We start from the raw sequence: 20,575 nt of genomic DNA, 5'->3' as shown, positions 1-20,575 counted from the left end.
TCTTCTCCTCCCTGGCCTGCTGCCTTCAGCAATTCTGCCTCCATCCTATTGCCAAATGATCACCTGGTCACCCACACACACCTGAGAGTAAACAGCTACATGTTGGAATCAAGGATTCAATGAACTCGTGATGAATATATTTATGGAATATGACAGTTTGTTTGACACATACCTACACTACTGTAGGTATGTAACACAGTTAAGAACGATAATAAATATTAATAAGTGATGATGGGGCTGTGACAGTTCAGTGGAAAAAATATTATGTGTTTTTATTTCAATCAAAACTGAGTAAATGTTACAATACAGAAAGCTGACTGAAAAAAATATTTTCCGTGATGAGTGTTCAGAAAGCATTCTGTAGATTCTGATTACTTTTCAAATATGTTTGATCAAGCTGGGAATGTTTTGTTACATTAAATTAAAAATATGCTTTTCATATTTTATAGTTTATTTGCATTGTTATAAAACAGCAGGCATTCTTTGTTAAAATGTCAACAAATGTCTGCAAAAGAAGCTTCTATGGCAATAAGATGGCTTACAATTTCAATAATTTGTTTTAGTACAATATACCAGATGTAAAAGCATGGCTAGATTTGTTCTGCTGCTTTATATGTTGCATTCAGTTTTTATTTTGCATGAACCTGACAAACTCCGATGCACTTTGCATAAATTGAAAAAGTATTGATATGGGATGTAGAAGTGACTTTTAGCTTCTTCAATCTCTGTAAAATAGCAGCTATAATAAACTGACAAATTCTAAACTGGAAATGGATTCCACATTTCTACCAGAGACTCGGCGCGACTACAGTAAACTTTAATAGGATCGCTTCAAGCATTCCAGTACGCGAGCAGCTGCATGCAAACCTGCGATGATAAATGCTACAGAGATGGGAAGAAGTTCCTCAGCTGCAGTGAATATCAATAACTCCCTGAAGTATCGGAGGCCCAGACAATGCTTGAATACATTCCTAAAATCAGGGGTGGATGGTTTCTTGGGTGACATAAGTTGCAGTCCAGGCAACTGTTTCTTCCAGGACATTTAATCTGAAGGCTCCACTGACCCATAAACTTTCATCACTAAAGACAGAGTGCCCCTCTTCCCCTTTGTCAAATGTAATAATGAGTTACATTCACAGTACGATAACAAATGCATAAGCGTTTTTAAAACAAAGCATTATTATCAGGTTCTGCACCCCGGGGTTGCTATCCTGTCTGCTGTAGCCCACAGAGAAGCGTCTGGGTTTGGCCTCTCAGTCGGCCTCCTCGGCACAGGAGCTCCAGCCCAGCCTGTACTGTGAGGGCCAGCAGCGCTGAAGATCTCGCTTTCCGCTGTGACGCTAGGCAGACCTTCACAACACGCCCCTTTCAACTGAGTCTATTCTTCTCTACATGCCTTGGTGTATTTTATTATTCATACCATAGCAAATAGAATAAAAGGTAAAGTTCAATTAAATAGTAAATCAAAAGGGCACCTGAAAGGCTTTTTAATTGACAGATTTTTGGACTGCAATGCAGATAAAGAGTTGGGTGAGCCTTTAAAGACATGATGAGGAAGTGTAAAGTGGGATCCGTGCACTTTGAAGACTGAATTTTGGATCGGCCCCATCTGGAGGTACTTTAGACACGGTTATATCTTGAAAAAGAGCAGGCTGAGTAATCTTTAATTGGTTTTATTTACTTCTATTGGGAAACTGCCGATGCACGACTGCTCTCAGGACTGCATTTAGTTTAACTCTGCAAACAGCAAAACCATACAGCAACGGAAAACACACAGCGACCCCTGGAGTAACTTCCCACTCTTATCTATAACTAACTAACTATAAAGTTACATCACTAGGGACACCCACAGGTTATTGGGGCTGCAAGGCTGTCGTAAATCCTGAGCAAGAGGATAAGTATGTGTTCAGGCCCAGCTGGCTTGTACACACTCATCCTCTCTGACCTCCTTCGCCCTCAGCGACAGTGTCTCTCTCTCACTGACCGCTGAGGTCCGTGCCGTCAGTCCAGTCAGAACCCGTTCCAGCCACCTGTGCCTGGGAGAGCAGCTCACTTCTGGGCACGGGTCTGACTGCTCACTGTGTGCCATAATGTTCAAGTGCTGTGAAACGAAATTGGATATTTCCAAAACGTACATACTCCTGAGCATTGTTTTTCTGTATGTGAATGTATTTGCTATTATGTTGTTGTTTTTAATACACAAAACCCTTAAAATGAAAGCAACAAGCCAGCAAAGTATTGTTTTGGCTAATTAATTCTACCCTGTACACAGGCACAGTAATTCGGTGCATGCATCACTGATTAAGTTACTGCTTCTTCACAAAGCGGTGTTGTTAGCAGGAAGCTTGTTTGTGGGAACATCAGACAGTCCCAGAAGACTGTGCTTGTGGATGGAAACCCAAACGACAGGAAGCTCTCTAATTAAAACATCTCAGCTTTCCCAATTACAAGAGTTAATAAAACACGTGACCTGAAAACGCATTACAAATGAGCATGTCTGATGACATTTCAAATGAGGGGATAAACAAAGATTTGTTATTATACCACCTGAGTGTCCATGGAAAGCAAACCAACATTATAATTCAATTATCATAATTATGAAAAGAACTGCATATAAATATATCGTTGTGTATAATTATGATACACATATATGCATACTACAGTGTAATAGTGTCTCTGTGCAGCCGGTCTGACAGGAGGAGCCACTGATCGCCATGAGCGGCCGTTTCTTAGCAACTGCTTTAAGCGCAACAAATTGAGCAAGACAGTGAAGACGCACGGCGTCGGCACATCTTAAAATAACTTCCTGAACACTTTCCACACGTGTGGATGTGGAAGACAGAGGCGGGCTTGAACGGGGCTCTGCTATTGTCCTGGAGTAGCAAGTATTTAGCAGCACCACATACTCCAGCTGGTTCAGTTCATGTTCTGCATTCAATTCCAACCAACAATAAGACTGCAAGCAAAGGATGGATTCAAAAGTAAATGTGTTTCAATACAATGACTTGCTGTCTTGTTTTTATTTGCTTGATTAACTTATTTGCACACATTTCTGACTAATTGCATGACTAATAAATGCTAGAGAGTTGTCACAATCTGAACAAACTCCCCAGCGATGCGGCTGAAGAGACAATTTGGGAACATTCAGAAACAGACTGGATAGGATCCTTGATCACTTAGTTATTAATGGACACCAAACGAGCACGAAGGGGCGAATGGCCTCCTCTCGACTGGACACTTTCTCATGTTCTTATGTTCTTATATTGCTATGTTCTTTTTCATAGAAATATAGATGAAGAGTAAAGTGTGTGATGAGTCGTTATTTGGGGCTTTTATTTCAGTACAGTCTTTGAAAACAGATGACAGGGTCGCAGTCCAGTTCAGGGTGCGGGTGTTTGTGAGAGCACGCTACATTCAGGACTCTTTAAAATGTATTCCTCGGTATTGATCTGTTCAGGTTAGATAAATTGTGTGTGATTGTTGAATTGTTTCTTCAGCAAGGCTAAGTACTGCATAACCATATGGGTTTTTCTGTGAGAGCTACAGCGCTGCATTAGTTTTATGCTCGTGAAGTATTAGTTGTAAAATGGAAAAATGATTTTAAATATAAAAATAGACAATTTTATATTTCTGATGCACATTAAAGCCACACACAAACATCAACAACAAAAACTAAAAATACATTTTCTTTTGTTATTGTGCATTTTTGTAATGGCTAAATGAATCTAAATGAAATGTGTGTTGAGTGTGTCTCTGCCTTTACCTGAATTCAGATTAATCTCATCAATCTACGGGCCTCGACAGCCTGAACACAGAACCATTGCTTCAAAAACCAAACTAGTATGCCACCCCTTTATAAAGAGGAACATCTGTACTTTGTTTTCTGGGTTTCAGCAAATTCTACTTAACCAATAGGGCCCGTCGATGCGGATTCTATCGTTTAATAGACAACTATGACAGGAGTTATGCCTCCCAGGATGAAATCATGATTTATTTTGTCTGCAGACCACTGTCAGAAAGTAGGTATATATGCGTGTTGATTTATATCAGTTTCATTTGTTTAATTCTTTTGAATTTACAGTTGGGCAGATCTGGGAGCTGATTGGCTGTTGGCACACAATCATGCATCTTGCATCTTTTGCACAGAAGACAGAACTGATGTGACTCACAGGCCTGTACATTGTCCAATCAGATCCTCCTGTATCACTTTAGCAGCTGTAGAGGTCTCTTCCCTAATTCAGACCAAGCACTCGATTTAAGGTCTTTCATTCTCCCATTGATCAGCCTCTTTTCTCAGAGGCTAGACTAACCGACCCACGATCAATAATCATTCTGTTATCTCTTGTACAGTAATACCCCATCTGTGACTAATTACCATGGCCCAAAATGCATGCTGATTGGTCTGCTGACCAGCTCATGTCTGATATATGGTTTCCTATCGATCTGCACAATCCTTATTTATCAGAGAGGGAAACGAGTTACCTCATGTGCTCATGGTGTGCTTGGTTTGCCTCTTACTTGATTTAATTTAAATGTATTTAATTTTATTATTAAATTAATATACATTTCCTGCTATCCTAAGTATTTTTTTATTTAAAACATTATTGTAAATGTATTTATTAATTACGTTATTTTATTATTTTGACAAAAAGTGTATAATGTTGATATGCTCAGTACTTTACTTAGTGTATTAGGTGAGGTTACATCATGTGTGTAACAGTGTGGAAGAGCAATGAATGAAAGGTGAGTGATGTAAGTAACAAAGCACACAGTGTGTAGTAAGGATAGCGGCAGAGCAGCCCTGCAGTCAGCAGGTGCAAGACAGAAGCAGATTGTAAGATCTCCAGGTGTGGCCCCCGACAGCTGGGCTTCCATATTTGAGGCTAGCTGCAGTCACACGGGGAGGCAGGCAGCTGAAGCAGGTGGCACGAGTGAAGAGCGGTGGCAGGTGAATTAGGAAGAGACAGGATATGGGAGTTAAGAAGGAGCAGAGGAGAGAATGCGTTGATGGATAAGGTGAGTTGGGACACAGATCTTCAGCTGGATATGAACGGGGCCTGGGAGCCTGTGGAGGGTGAGAAAGGGGGTGAGTGATGAGTGACATTGTGGAAACCAAACAGGGGAGAGTGGCAGTACTTCAGTCAGACAGAGCAGACGAGACACAGGGTCGGACAGGTGCCGAGGAAAGGGCGGACGCTGGGGGTGTTTCTCAGAAAGGAAGAGCGGCAGGGCAGAGATGTGCTGAGGCAAGAGAGAGAGGGAAATCAAGATAGAGAGGTCAGGGCAGGGAGAAGAAAGGATGAAAACTATGTCAAGCTTGACACTTGAGCTTAAGGTGATGGGAAAACATGATTGGAAAAGGTACGTGAGTCCAAAGGAGAACCTAAGAGACCTAAGAATCAGCAGGGTAGAAGAGCTAAGAAGCAAAGGCCCGAGTGTAGAAAGAGGAATAGGATGGGTGCCAGCACACATCCTTGGGGGACACCGGCAAGGTGAATGTGAGATCAAAAGAGACATTCAGAGCTGGAGAGTTGCTGGATGCAATGCTGGTATATTTTAGATTAATAATAAATCACTACAAGAAGGATATTGTGGTTCATAGTATGACTGCCTGAGACATTTGTTTTGATAAAAATGTATCATTATGTATTCCAGCAAACATATTTACTCCATACACACCACGCCAACCTCAAAACACTGGTGCTATTTCATGTGACTGCACATTCATTTTAATTTCAAAAACACAGAAAAGAGAGAGATTGGCACAAAGACACACAGGCCTGGGCGAGAGTACAGAGGGAAGGTTTGAAGCTTACAGGGAAGTGCAATTAAGCACACTTAGGGACCTGACAGATAGAGGGAGATACTTCTCATCTCTGGCTTCAGTTGCGCTTTGTTATTCTCATTCCCACGTCTGCTGCCTCTTCAAAGACTGAAAAAGATTAAAAACAATGGGGGGTGTAATGTGTTTAATTCTTCTTGAAATTATCCTCACAATTATAAAATCTAATTTATTTACCACAAGGAATGAGTTGCAAACAATAAACAATGTGAGACAAGATGTTCTCTTAACTGGGAATCACATGGAAAGACAAAGGATTTAGGCAGAAGTGATAATTTATGTAATTCACATCTGTATATCTCACCTGGTGTTATCCACCACAATAGCACCATTTCCCTGTGTACACCATAGCTTCGAATCGACAATTCACTTGACGGGAGGGGAAAATCAAATGGCACAATGAGAAAATCCCATTCTGCGGTATGCATTATCCTCAGGGATGTCAGAGCCTGGGAAAATAGCAGTGTGATAAATTTAAACACAAATTTGAAAATAAAACATTAACTTTCTCATCACAGAATATTTTACAGATTATTACATAAATACTATGAAAGACTGAAGTGACCCCTGTGTGCGCGTCCACAACACATTTCTTTAGATGTCTCTCTGTAGAGAATCGGATGAGTTATATCACCTGGAGGTATTTATGGCTTCTGTGTTATTACTATATGCATCTCTCTCCATATGGGACACTAGTGAAATAAATGTGCTGTGGATCTGCTCTGTGCTGAGGCGGACAATGAACTGTTCTCAGTGAAGAAGACATTCCAACAGACCCCCCCCATAACCCACTGTAGGTATGTGTGTGGGTGTGAATCCATACAAATATATCTTTCAATTCATGGCGTGTTTGTTATTCAGTATTTTCTTTCATTCACTTCACCGGCATGCGATGTATCACAGTGAGAAGCCCACACACCACAGGGAAGTCACTGGCCTTAAGCCTGAGGTCGGCGGCCTTGAGCTCTCTTCCTCAGCACTAGGTCGTCTCTTGAGAATATTTTCTTTTCATCCAGCCATGAATGCATATTTTATCAGCTCGTTATATTTAAATACACCAACAGATTCCCGTGTGATGCTTGAATACATACTTCAGTCAGTAGGAGCCAGTAGGTGTAGCTCTCACACACCATGTTGCTGAAACAAACATGCTGCCAAGCCATTACTGTCTCAGCAGGCGGTGGCGATGCTTAGGTGACAGTGCTGTCTATATTTCAGGATTTTGTTCGTAGCAGGGGGGCACACAAATCTGGTCCCGAAGAGCTGCATCCAGCAAGGTTTATAGGTCCGTCTGAATCATCAGCGGCTTAATCACCGGGGAATGTTGCTGGGGATTGAATGAAACCCTCTTCCCTGCAGGTCCATGGCCCTGGCTGATAGTTGAATGAAGGTACTGCTCAGTTCGGGGGTTTGCTCTCTGGTCATGGAGCCAGGGATGGCGTTTGCATGATCGAAGTCAATCTCAATTCTCTTTCATGATTTATAATAATAATAGTAATAATAATGATCAGATGTCCTTCACCCTTATTGATTCCAGGATCTTGTTGTTATTCAGGAGCTTGTTTTAATTGAAATGCACAACAGTAGGATGTTTGAAAGACATTAATACCTGCTGTTAATACAGTGGCTCTCAAAAGTATTCACCCCCCTTGGACTTGTCCACGTGTCATGTGTTACAACATGAAATCAGAATGGATTTAATCAGGAGTTTTTGCCACTGATCAACACAGAGCAGAACACAAGCTTTCCATAATGTCAAAGTGAAAAATATAATCTGCAAATTGTTCTAAATTAATTACAAATAAAAAAAAGAAAATACTTGAATGCATAAATAATCACCCCTTCAGTCAATATTTGGTAGAGGCACCTTTGGCAGCAATTACAGCCATGAGTCTATGTGGACAAGTCTCTACCAGCTGTGCACATCTGGACACAGCAATGTTTGCCCATTCTTCTTTGCAAAATTGCTCCATCAAGTTGGATGTTGACTTTTGGTGAACAGCAATGTTCAACTCTTTCCACATATTCTCAATTGGATTGAGGTCTGGGCTTTGACTGGGCCACTCCAGGACATTGACCTTTTTGTTTTTATGCCACACCAGTAATCCATTCTGATATAATGTTGTAACACAATGAAATGTGGAAAAGTCCAAGGGGGTGATTACTTTTGAGAGCCACTGTATGTATTGTATCAACCTCTGAGAATCTCAATATTTATGTATGTATGCATGTATTTATTTATTTGTTTATTTGTTTGTTTGTTTATGAGTTTGGAATCTGATACTCTTTTCAGATAAACTGACAGCAATAATATGTCAGTTGTAAGCTGTAAGATTACCCTTTTAGGTGTTAGGAGTTAGGGTTTAGGGGACACTTTATTATGAATGAATACATAAATAGTTTAATGCTTAATTATTCATTTATAACATATGAATATATGGGTATACACATGTCATATCTATTAATAAGTAACTGTTATTACCGGGTTAATGACCCTCTACTGAATATTGTGCTGTCTTGGAAGCCTAATATTTGTTATTTCCAACCTAGTGCTTCCATTAAAAGTGTGTGCCATGGATTTAATTATACTTTAAAGTACAATGCATGATTAAATAAATTACCATATTTTAGGATTTATCTGCAGTTAAGGAACTTCACAGCTCATCCCCCTGTCACTCATGTGTCACACATTGTAATTATGATAACTGTAATTACATCTATGACTTTAACTCAAGAAACAAACAAACAAAAGTGGCTCTTTTTCTAGGACAAAATTGCCCAACAAATGAAATCAAACAGCTAATCAGATTGATCGTGTAAACTGTGTAGATTTCCCTGAGACGTGCTCTTTTCTACCTGAACCCTGTCATTATTTTTTATTGGCTCCTTTGATAATTATATTAGATCAGTGAAGGTGCCTTCGCAATAGACATCAAACACTGTTTATTTATTCAGTTGTAAAAGGGAAATCATGTACAATCAAATCAATGTCTCTTTTGTTGTTATTTTCTTCCTGTTGTATTTGTAGTGTTTGAGGGGAGACCACAATTGACTTGGTAGGAATCAAACATGGCAATTTGTTATTGTGTTTACATTGTTCTTGTGGCGCTTTGTTATTAGTTGTACCTCTTGTTCTGGTAGCTGAGTGTAGTTGAGAACGTAGCTAAACAAGAAACACATCCAGAATGTCCCGGACTTCACTTGGACAGATTCAAAGCCCCAAGCCAAGCTGACAGGAAGAGCACCCACAGGACCACTCAGCCAGAGGACTGGTAGGTCTAGGAGAGGGTGAAAAGGTCTACCTGAAGACAGCGAACCCAAACAGTGGGAAGTAAACCCAACGCCAATGTGAAAAGTGTGCAGCATGTGGAATCAGCCCGTGTGGATAAGCTCGTAATCCATGCTGACATGGGACGACTGCTGAGCCCTGTACCATGCTGAGTATTTCTCTCCCTCTGTCACTCTTACATTCATTTAGGCAAGAGCACCGATGAGACACTACTGCTGCCTTGGCAAAATATCTTCTGAGACCGAGGGATATTGTGCTCCAGTTCCGGAGATACATTTTCAAATGATAAATCACTTTTTTACTAGAGCTGTTTGTAAAGCAGAAATGTAGTAGTAACACATTATGGGGAATAAAACCTGTAATTATTTTGCCATGAGTGAAAATAATAAGTTCAGTAAAGCAGATACTATTGAACTGCCCATTCTGGGTGTTTGCAGTTGACCAGGACACACAGACATTAAAACACACAAGTTCATATGCAATACCAAGACAAATCCACAGCGTTCACATGTAAAGAGTTTTTTGGCTTCAAGGCTGATAGGAATCAAATGAGGGGAGATGTGCTTGTAAAGAGTGGAACAATATTCTTCATCTGTTACTCCAGTTCAGGTTCAAGGTCTCCCACTAAGCTGCAGGCCATGCAGGCTCAGAGCAGCGCGGCTTTCCTGAAAAATGAGTCTTATTGCACTTTTATCTATTAGTATGTGCAGCTCTTTCTCATTGTATTGGGCACTTGAAACTCTCCTGGAAAACATATTGGCCAAACCCAGCCATAGCAGACAGCCTGGAGATGTTAGGAAATGTATTATATCTTACGTTTATCTCTCCCTCTCTCTCCATCTCCTGCCTCTCTCTCTCTCTCTCTCTCTCTCTCTCTCTCTCTCTATATATATATATATATATATATATATATATATATATATATATATATATATATATATATTATTCTCTCAGCTTTCCCCTGAGCCTGGGCAGGTGGAAATAATATTAGTGATATATAGGGTGATGACAGTGGTGAATTCAATCCATTTTGTTCTGTCAGAGGCACTTATCAAACATCTTCTGTTTGCGCTGACAAATCCTTGACTCCTTGCTGACAGGAGGGGACAATGAAAACGTTCACATATGCTGAGTCTCGCCATCTGATGAGATGTCACTTCATCTGTTAATGGAATACTGACTTTAAATCGACTCGGACTTCAAATAAATAAGATCACATTTTTCTACCTTTGTGTAAACTCTTACAATTAATTAGTAACACGGTCAGGCAGTTTTAAATATTAAATTATATGTATTTTTTTAATGGAAAGTTTAGTCTGCAGAGTGTGCAATTGGAGGCACATCGTGGGTAAAAAAAGAGCAGTGACAAATGAACCCAACAATGACAACAGTCGCACCCATCTGTCCATCTATGTCTGGCTCCCTGTCCCAGCATCAACCTACCGTGTAGCTGGACCCTCCATTCCTGTGTCCTAGTGTTTCATTTGTTTATTTCTTTCCTTAATTCCCTCTTTTTTTTAGTCCGGTTTGGTTTTGATCTAGTAACACTCGTGTTAAAAATATGAAGTCATCCTGTGAGGGAAATTAGTTGTCTCAGTGGTTGCTGTGTTCCACGGACCACACCTGTGTCCTCCCTGCCATATATTGGCTACACTGTCCATTTTCAATAACCGCTTCAACTAGTACTGGGTCACACTGAGACAGAGCCCAGCCCAGCGGCACGGGGCAGAAGGCAGGGCACACCCTGATGGGAGAGGCTTGAGAGCTGGTGCTTTTATCTGCGCTGAGGCATTCAAAGGCATTATCATCTCAGTGACAGTTGAGGTTAAGTGTGATTTCCTATTTTCAAAATACTTGAATCAAGTATTTGAATCCCTGAAAGGTACTGGGCAAGTCAAATCTGACAGCTCAACAAGGACCAAGAAATTAAGAGTTTAGGACTGCGGATAGAGGACATTACTTCACACAAACAAAAATAGTGTCGGCAACAAGATAACCAGCTGTGCCGATAGGGCTCTTTGGGACAGTTGGATATGATTCTTGGATCAATCAGCTGCTGGCAAGCAAGCAAACAAACAAGCAAGCGAGGGAGACGAGCTCCCAGTTCTCCCCTCTTCTGAAATGTTTCTTATGTTTTTATCCCATCCTGGGAAATCCCACACAATGAGCTGGTTTATCATCCTGTATTATGATCATAAATAAATACAACAATAAGAGAGTGATGCATCATCTTACAGCGCCGCCTGATCCAAATAGACATCCACGCGTCTCCCGAAGCTGCCTCTGCATCCCGGTTTTCTCTCAGCTCCTTTACATGGCAGCTGCTGGATTCATTGTCAGCAGCAGTGCTTTCCCTATTGTCTGCTTTTACATTTGAAGACAGCGGCTGATTTCACTGTAGTGCACAGTGACAGGAAACAGCTGTGCCCTGCGTGAGCGACGTGACTCGAGAGGGCCTCTCTGTGGGCAGAGAGCTCGTTGGCCTGGACTGCTCAAGATGGCTAAAAGTTTATTGCTTCACATATGTCGAGTTTTTTCTGTTGCTGTTAGTGCTTGTTTAAAGCTGACAAGCCAGGGAAAGCTGTTGTTTTATTGAGAGAAAAAGGAGAAGAGACATCATGTCAAGTGCTCATGTGAAGCAAACATAAAAATACACAACTTTGAGGAAGCAAAATCTAAGATTATAAATTGTCTCCGGCATGCGCAAAGTATCCGCCGTACCATGCCACAGCTCCATGACATTCTCCAGCATGTTTCCTGAGATGGAAACACACTCCAGACGTGTTCCCCGGCTCTGCAGACAGCTGGTGAGGCTGCCGTGTGCACAGCTCCTTGGTTATCATAGCAGAGGGCAAAGTGAAAGACAGCAGGGAACGCACATTATCACAAAAGCAGACGTAATTACAACAATTCGTTGGGTTTCCAGGCAAGACATGGATGGCTGACGGCAGCTCTGCATAGCTTCAAATACACATCAGCAAACAAGGACACTTTGAAGAAATTAGATTGATACAAAGTGAATATTAAAATTAGCCCTTTTCTGAAATGGAAATGTAATAAACCTCGGTTTCAGCACACGCACGGGTACAAAGATACAGAACCTGTTATTCACTGTGTGTGTGCTTTACTTCACATTGATTCTTATTCTAGAATTTGTTTGGAAATAATTGAAATATATGTGTTTTGTATATCTCAAGGGTACTCTTATCTAAAATGATGTCTAAATCAATATAATGGATTTCTACGATTTTCTGTCATTTCAATCCCTTTCAGGCATACACATATCTATCTCATTCTATTCATATGTCATTGCTCATAACAGTTTCTGAAATATTATTTTAACCAATATTTTATTTTTTCCAAATGTGAGAGTACTCCCCCCAAAAATAATTATCAAATGATTAAAAAAGGATAACCTTGTACTAAATTCATTAAGTCCTTTTGAAACATCTGGAATATTTAATTACATGAGTACCTAGAGACAATACTGAAGATGATTTGATATTCAGACGGGGATATTTGCCTGCTAACTGCTGTCTGATCGCAAACAGGGAGTTGAAATAGTTGTGAAACACCCAGACCTCAGTCCACTCATGAAGTTCAGATATCAGTTCATGTTAAATTGTGCACAGGACCCAAATGACCATCAAGAAGAAATCAACTATTGGCTGGATTAAAGCGCAGAAGCTCCGCTGATTTTTGATTGATTAATGTCTGTGAGTAGCATCTGGAAAGATGCTCTCTGTGTTTGTACAGTAGTCTGTGGGGTTTAGAATAAGATTGACACATTTCTTAAGCAAACAATACACAGTTTAATGTTGCTATCAAATATAGATACAATACAATTAAATGTAAGGTGAAATGATGGTCTCTCCTCCATTCTGCTATTGCTCTCTTCACTGCCTTTCAGCCTTCCTCCCTCCTGTCATCTCTCTTAACCCTATTCCCTCTCTTATCTTCTTCTACACCAGCTCACATTTGTTTTTCCTTCTCTCCTGTCCTTGGCTTCTCCTTTCTTTTGCTCCCAACAAACAAATCCATTGGCTGGTTCTACACCCTGCATCCTGTATGTAACCATTGTACTTTATTTGATGAAAACATTTTTAAGGTAACCCTCTGTAATCAACACTGAGTTTACAGTGATGGGCAGTGACAATCACTTACACACTGAAAGTGGTACTTGAGGCACACTCAGTGAAACCATTAAGTCATGCACCTAATTTTCAGACCAAGTCTGCAAAACTGCAAGCACATTATCTGCTTTACACTCAGTTTGCAAGTGTAAAACACACTTTTTGCAAAACACTAAACACAAGTCGCGGAGATAAAGCAAATAGAACTTTAATCGAGCCGCTCGGAAGCCCCACGTCAGAAATAATTCCTTCAGTGAGACTTAATGTTTACAAACATGAGTACAACTTTATAGGAAAAATGACGTAACATCTTATGGCCATTCATCCAATCGGAAGATACAGGTCTGGGTCCGTTTACGATCTGTCCTCCCGTGAAGAGGTGATGGATACAAAAAGCAGATGTCCGTCTTTGATGTGCACTAGGAAGATGCGATCCCACGGTGGTCATTTACCTAGTGTCAATCGCTCAGTAACAGAAACATTCCTGCCTATCTTGAGAAACGATTAAGTCATAAACAAATTCACAGCAGACATCTGTAGGCTATTTCAGCACTGTGTAATCTTTCATTACTGACAGGAGATTCTAACAAACCAACCTTGTTGACCCTTTACTTGTCCTGCTAAATCTAATCTGCTCAGTCTGTATACAAACTACTTCTAATGCTAGTATTAATATAAAACATTATATAATTATCACAAAACACTTTCTTCAACATCCTATACAGAGTCTTCATTCCCTACTTTTTGGCAATAGAGCGAAACGAATAGAAGCCAAAATAATCGTGTTTGTCAGTTACAATAATTTCTTCCTCCTGAGGGGCAGGTGGTATAGTGCTGCGTTTTCAGCTCCCATCCATCCCAACCTGCCACCTATGAGGTATTCAAATAATCAGGGGATAGGAATGTCTTTTTCTTTGCCTGGTCAGGCAAACAATTATATCATAACTATACCTTAATGCATATTGAGCTCTCTTATGGAAATTGCAGTGGCCACCTACAATTTCCTGGAGCTTTACTGTGTATCTCAAATTATATTTCATCCTGCCCCAGGTCATAAAGGTCAATCCCCAGTTACATAATACATACATTGTTTTGCTTCTAAAGGAATACAAAAGTCAGCAAAAATGTTATTTTTACAAATTCAGTTATTCACATATATTTCTGTTGCATTTTAATTTATAAACATTGTACATTCCATACATCTCAAGAGAAGGGCAATGGACTTATTCTTACTTCATGACTCTTATTCTATTCATTTGAGTAATTTGACATCTCCACCAAAAGTACATTATAAATTAACTACCAATACAAGAATATATGCTACTGCAGATGTCATTTGAGCTGTTTTCACAATGTATTGCAGATTCCTATAATCTGGACAACCTTTAATAGCAGTATTTTAACTTATTTCTCCATTAAGTCAAGCATCACTTCAGCGTTGTGGACCTCAACATCGGTCTGTTCAAGATGCCGTGAGGCTGTCTTTAAAGCCACGCCCTCGGCCTACTGTGTCTCAAGGAGAACACCAGCGTCTTCTCCATATGCACCTCTGCCACTACGGGTCAGACATCGGTTCCTTCAGGACACGATTCATAATGTGCATATCTGCCATGTGGAATAAATCAGTCATCTGAAGACACAATGTGTGGTTCGCACAACATCAGAGATCCTCCTTATAAAAGGCATCTCTATCACATGGACAGTAGTTGACATTCACACAATCTATAAGGTTTCCAGTAAAGGGACAATTCAAAATAATAATCTTGATCCCAATTTATCACAGATTATTTCAGTACAGCACTCAGCTGTCGTCAGCAGCATCATATCTCCTGTGTTACTGAATCAACTTTACTTCCTAGTGTAAATACTCTTTTGTGTGGAGCTGTCAAACTTTCAAAACAATGTGCTTATCTCTTTGCTTTTATCTGACTTAAATATCTGAGACTATTTTAATAATTATTACAGCAGCTCTTTCAACAACATAGTTAATAGTTGTTAGGTAAATGATGGCTGTTATTAATCTTTTCTTAAATTCATTCTTTATAAATGAACCATCATTTGAAATTATTTCCATAGTTTCATTAGGAACAACTCCTATTATTACTATTTTCATTATTATTATTTAATTCTCTAATATTTCCTTCCAACATTGCCAGTGTCTTGATTTGTATTTTACCCATTAATAGACATTCATTGTCTCCATATATAAATTTACTTCGAATAAACCTTCATCTTTAAGAATAGATTATATAATTCCTTTTATAATTCCATCCTTATTCTACTAAACCTTATAATGACTGCTGTACACATCTTTGCATAAACATTATCATTATATTTCCCAAAAGTCAGAACCAAATTGGCACTGCTCTAAAGCCAATTCTATCACCCAATAGACTTATGCAATAAAACCTTTTTTTTTTTTTAACTAGAGCAAATATGTATTATTCGTTCATTTCAAAGCATTGGCTTTGTTATCACATACAATTTTTAGAACTAGTTTTTCACTCAATTCCCATATACAATAATACAATACACCATAGTAGCATTATTCAGTGTGTATCCACTTACATCACATTGAAACATCACATATCATTTCACATTTTAGTCACACATGCAAACAGCACAATTCTTTCAATCCAGTAGTCACTCTATTAAACTATGGAAAGGATAGTTAATGAAATGCCCATAGTCCAACCAGACTCTGTATTCAATTGCGCTTAGATTTAAAAGAGGTTGGAGTTGTATGACTATTCATGTTTCTTTTCAATCTATTTCCATATTGTTTCTTCAGGCCTTTCTCCAACTTTTCCTGAAAGATAAAATTATATTATTTTCAGCACCTGAAATCAATCAGAAATGCATTGTTAATGCTCTGTCCTTCTATTCCTGGACATCGCCACCCTCCTGTTGTCAATTGGAATCTGCAGAGTTAGTTAGTTTATCACTTTCACAATATTATGGTAAGCATCGTATGCTTCCACCATCCCCATCCCTCCTGTCCGTCCACACACACTGACATCAGTGGCCATGAGGACGGATTATGGGCCGCAGCACTTAGAGCGGAGGCCAGTGTAAGAGGGGAGACTATGCACTGATGTGTCATGGCATGTGAGTAGGGAACCTGTGGACTAAATGTGAGGGAAATTCATTGTTGCTGGTTCCTGTGAAGACAGATAATAGTAGTTATTTTCCTATTCATCTGTATCAACATCAGTATTATTAGCATTAGTAATGTAACTATTCTTGATTTCCCAGGACATTACTGTCGGTTGACAATGTTGCTTGGTTCGTTGTAGTACATCTGTATTTAGTTACAAGGCAGCTCTCTTATCTCTCTCAGTGGGGAGCTGACCTCACAGACACTTTCACTGCCCCAATCCCCCCCCCCCCCCCTTTTTTTTTTTTTGTTTGGGGGGGTGAATCCCTTCCTGATTAATAGGGTATTTCTGTTTGGGAAAGCAGTATTTCCATACAGTTTCAAGACTTTAGATTTTAAACTATATCTCATTCAATGATTTATTTATTTTACATTAAGTTATACCTTAAGTAACTTCCTTATTTTCCCTCATATTCCATTCAATCGCCATCAAAACTCTTGTGCTGAAAGTGGCAGCACATTTCTTTCACACATACCAAACTCCCTTTTGACAGCTTCCCAAGCCTCATCAACTTTTAAACCCCTTGTCAACTTCCTCAAACCTTCATCAACATCGCTCAGACCCTCTTAAAACATCGCTCTCTGTGTCCTAACAGCTGTTCTTTCTCCTTTTCCTAATTTCTTACTAGACAATTCAAGTTATATTTATTGACATGTATTATTACTATTTATACACATATTTTGCTCCATTATTTGAGTTAATAAATTCAAATATTTTCCTAATAAAATATATTTTTAGAAAATAAGCATTTTAATTGATTTCAATAATGATTCCCAGATACCTCAGGAAAACCAATTTTCAAAAGATTTGTTCAGTCAATGATTTCACCAATGAAGCGTGGGCACTAAGACTGTCCGCCTGCGCGGCTCATATATGTCTTTATTGTGTCACTTCCTCCCATTGAAGTCCAATCTACACCGGTTCAGGTTCAGAAGAACTGTTCCCAAAGCCAGATTGAACTGATCAATAGTTCATTTCTTACCTACACCTTGTATTTAGGGATCTTATATCTGGGGATTTCAAAAACTCTTCATTGTGGAACTCACAGCTACCAAATGACCACACCTTTAATTTCCTGGAGTATCTGGTTATCTATGTATTCATATCTTCACCAAATTTCTCAGATTCTCATTTCAAAAATTAGCTCTAATTCAATTTTCAACATTTATTTTTTTATTTCTGGTTCGTAAAACTCATTCTAATAGTATTTTTATGTTTTATTTTCTCCTTCAAAATTATGCAATACTAATTTTAGCTCACTTATTCAATGCTCATAATTTATATTTCTATAGTATCCTTAAAATTCTTACCCTTTGACTAATTCACTCATCTTAAATCCAAGGTCTAATTTTAACTTTTATTTCAGGTATTTTATGCAATGCACCAATAACCAAATATTTTCTAAAATAAGACTATAATATGTCACTATACTGTTTACATTCTCCTGCTATGGATTTCACATCAGGCTGTCACTCAGGGCTGCACCAGAGTGCTGCTCCTGTGGATTCCAGCCTTTAGTTTTCCTTTAATTTGACTTTACAGAATTTGTCCATAATATGATTTTAACAAACAAATTCTTGTTCTTCTGAGTCTTAGAGGACACCATTACTATTTATTTACTTTATTAGTAGTATTAATCTATGTATTTAGTGTATATTGTGTATTACTTTAACATTATTCTTATAATAGAATGCATTATTCATTTCTTATTTCTGATGCTTTATGCACTCTGTATACAGTTAAATGTCTAAATCCTCATTAATCTGTTGTTAAAACATCAACTGCGTAATTGTAAATATAATTCTGAAATTATTGGTTACTTCCCTTCTCAGTCTTATTCTGGACTATGTACAATATTAAAAATACAAAGCATACAAAACAGACATTTACCTTACATAACCTTCAGACTATTATGTTTATATATATATGTACATAAACACACAAAGCACATACAGATTGAAATCCAAAGATAATTCAGATATTAGATTAGTGGTGTGTTTTGTTGACCCTGCAGCGTCTCAAACAGCCCTTAGCATTTATTTATTTATTATATTGTTATTATTAAAAATCAGATATAAAATAATCTTTGAATTACACTACTTTTTTTTTTTATCTATTATGATCAATTTCTTCTCTAAATTCTTATTATTCAGACAAAGAATTATAGAAACTTTGTCGGTTTTTATCTTGTCTTTACAATTTTAAGTTTAACATTTTTAAACTTCTCTTATCATTTTAAGTTTAACATTTTAAACTTGTAGGAATTCACATACAGACACGTATTTTAACGCCATTATGCCAATCCTATCTTTGCCAACGATGGGGCTATATCGCTGGACTTTATGTACCTCAGGTTCCGTCTGGCTTTGACTGCCACTGACTGTCTCAGCGTACAAGGGTTTCCTTGCTTAACTTGGAGCTCAGCAGGCCTCGTCGTACCTTTCGGTTCCCTTGGTATCTCTCCCCGCAGATCTGTCTTACCTGGAGTTCACCCTACTGTGAACCTCCGCTGTACAGTCAACCTTTCTATTTGTTTTACCTCAACCTCTCCACAGGTTCTCTTTAAATTACAATCTGAGAGCCTCACACAATCCCGAGATCAAATCTAAATATACAGGGTGGTCATTTTTAAAGCTACTCACCCATATTTTGGTCCCGGGAGTGGAGGCAAGTTCAGATCCTCGTTCGTGACGCCAAGTTGTAGAACCGTCTTTCAAATAAGTGGAGAAGTCGCGGAGATAAAGCAAATCGAGCCGCTCGGAAGCCCCACATCAGGAATAATTCCTTCAGTGAGACTTAATGTTTACAAACATGAGTACAACTTTATAGGAAAAATGACGTAACATCTTATGGCCATTCATCCAATCGGAAGATACAGGTCCGGGTCCGTTTACGATCTGTCCTCCCGTGAAGAGGTGATGGATACAAAAAGCAGATGTCCGTCTTTGATGTGCACTAGGAAGATGCAATCCCACGGTGGTCATTTACCTAGTGTCAATCGCTCAGTAACAGAAACATTCCTGCCTATCTTGAGAAACGATTAAGTCATAAACAAATTCACAGCAGACATCTGTAGGCTATTTCAGCACTGTGTAATCTTTCATTACTGACAGGAGATTCAAACAAACCAACCTTGTTGACCCTTTACTTGTCCTGCTAAATCTAATCTGCTCAGTCTGTATACAAACTACTTCTAATGCTAGTATTAATATAAAACATTATATAATTATCACAAAACACTTTCTTCAACATTTTATACAGAGTCTTCACAAGGACTCATTATTGTACAGGAAAAATTAAGCAACAAAGAGCAGAAAGGGGAAGAGGTAGGGAAGACACAGAGGACGAGGAAGGTGATGGAATATTTAGAATGAAATAAGAGCCGTGCTGGTTGATAGTGTAATCAACCATAGGACGAGTATGCGGGAAGCTGGGCAGCGAGTGCAACCAAATTTGAGCCACTTTACTGTGGCTAGAATCATCAGGACATTCAGGACTACGAATCGGTGAGTGGGGATAAATTTACCATGCACAGCATCTGGCTTTCAGAGATCAACAAGAGTACTGCATGTCTGCACATGACATTGTATTGTTTACATACAGGGTTGAGAGAAGACCAGCTGCTATTGGGAGGAACTGGTGGGAGGACAATGGGATGTTTCAGAACGTACTATGTGTTTCAATATCCACTATTGATCGTTTGCTGAGAAGGCACAGGATGAGCATGAAGCAAACGATGACCACATTGAGTTCATCTATGTCAACGATGCAGGATTCAATCTGTTCAACAGGCGGCGCCGGGGAAGGAACATCATTGGCCACCGAGTGAGGGTGGAGGTTCCTGGCCAAAGTTGTGGAAACATAACCATGTGTGCTGCTATCAGTCAGTAGGGGGTTGTGCAACGCCATGTCACACTTGGCCCTTACAACACAGAACTCCTTCTGGTATTCCTTGATGACCTTTTTTCCCACCCCCAGAGAGACAACATAGGGCCCAGGTCACACCACTTATGCTGTCATATGGGACAATGTGAGCTCCACCGTGCAGCACTAATCCAAGAATGGTTCACCAACCACCCCCAGATCCAAATGATTTCACTTACACCATATTCCCCCGTCCTCAATCCAACTGAGGATTTTTCTCAGTTTGGCG

At 39.3% G+C, this 20,575-nt stretch overlaps 1 long non-coding RNA gene across 1 annotated transcript; it reads right to left on the bottom strand.

The window, feature by feature from the left end:
• Positions 1–12,919: 12,919 nt before the first annotated feature.
• On the bottom strand, positions 12,920–19,666 carry LOC136750716 (uncharacterized). The gene is made up of 2 exons (XR_010816944.1): positions 18,771–19,666; positions 12,920–16,073 (listed from the first exon to the last, which is right to left on the bottom strand). It is a non-coding gene; the product is annotated as an uncharacterized LOC136750716 (long non-coding RNA).
• Between the last annotated feature and the right edge of the window lie 909 nt (positions 19,667–20,575).

Source organism: Amia ocellicauda, chromosome 6 (genome assembly GCF_036373705.1).
Source record: "Amia ocellicauda isolate fAmiCal2 chromosome 6, fAmiCal2.hap1, whole genome shotgun sequence".
NCBI lineage: Eukaryota > Metazoa > Chordata > Actinopteri > Amiiformes > Amiidae > Amia > Amia ocellicauda.
Note: the sequence above shows the minus strand (reverse complement) of the source record. Positions and strands in the feature narration are given on the sequence as shown.